Here is a 1,317-nt window from a genome sequence, read left to right as displayed (position 1 = left end):
GACCACAAAGTGCTTTACTACATTCAGTCATTCATGCACATGTTCACATGCTCATTGTGGTGAGCTCCATTTTAGCCACAGCTGCCCTGGGGCAGTGGGACAGAAACAAGGCTGCTATGCACCAGTACCACCAGGCCCTCTGACCACCACCAACAAGCAAGACAGGTGAAGTGTCTTGCCTAAGGACAACAACTGAGATAGAAACATTAGCCACTTAAAGCCTACCGGTTACAAGATGGATTCGTTCCACTGTCATTCCACTTACTGTAACAGAGTTAAAAATACACTTTGTTTTTGTAGTATATCACCCTCGATAGGTTCAATTTGTTATTGACAGATCACTTGATCATCAAGTGATTCTTTGGAAAATATTTCTCTCTCATGGTTTCAGTTTTATAGCTGTTGAGTATTGCTGATATAATGACATCAGTAGATTTAAACTGTTTAGTACTACAGCCTGTAGTTCAACAGCAATGCATTTGGGGTACACAATAAATGTGCTTTATGGCACTGCATCATGGTAGGAAAATGTGAGGATAAGAAAAAGAACTGCAACATCAGCTATCTTTGCCCACTTCAAAATAAGAGCATGAATATAAATATCTATATTTGTGTAAGTCTCATATGGTCTAGTGGTTAGGATTCCTGGTTTTCACCCAGGCGGCCCGGGTTCGACTCCCGGTATGGGAATAATCCTTTTTTTGCTATGTAGTGCAAATTTTTGCTCAGGTCCCTCTTGAAAATGAGATCTAGATCTCAACGGGGTTTACCTGATTAAATAAAGGAATATGAATCTAACTACTTAGATGTCGATAACAAAAACTTCAACACAAATGTCAAACTTTATTCAACTAAAAGTTTACAAAACAGCCAAACTGCAGAGGTCAAAGGGCGAGAGGCAGGGTACGCCCTGAAAAGATCACCAGTCCATTGTGGGGTAAACAAAATATGTTAGCACTTTATAATTTATCCAGTAAAATTAATTTAGGGGGAAGCTAAATGTGCAAAGCATTGTCTCCGTAATTAGTGCATTAGTGTAAGAGTACCCACCATGAATGGGACTAAATAAAATACATTTGTGGAACTCCAAGTCCTGTAATGTGTCACTTTTAATGTGGTCACGTTCTGCAGTCATGTTTAGATAGTATTAGCAGTGTATTCAAGATCAGGATATGGTAATTGTGAAGTAACACATAGCAAGTGTAACTGTAGCAGCATAGAGTGCTGGATCTAAAGCTAATTCTTAAGTATAGTTAATCTCAATCAATTTGATTGAGATTAATATACTGATATTAATTAATGCCTGAATTTATTTTT

General features: G+C 38.0%; 1 non-coding gene across 1 annotated transcript; it reads left to right on the top strand.

Annotated features, from left to right (window-relative positions):
- The first annotated feature begins 618 nt into the window (after positions 1-618).
- trnae-uuc lies at positions 619-690 on the top strand. Its single transcript has one exon. It is a non-coding gene; the product is annotated as a tRNA-Glu (tRNA).
- The last annotated feature ends 627 nt before the right edge of the window (positions 691-1,317 follow it).

This window comes from Xiphophorus maculatus, chromosome 1 (assembly GCF_002775205.1).
Source record: "Xiphophorus maculatus strain JP 163 A chromosome 1, X_maculatus-5.0-male, whole genome shotgun sequence".
Classification (NCBI taxonomy): domain Eukaryota; kingdom Metazoa; phylum Chordata; class Actinopteri; order Cyprinodontiformes; family Poeciliidae; genus Xiphophorus; species Xiphophorus maculatus.
This window is presented reverse-complemented; position numbering and strand designations above follow the sequence as displayed.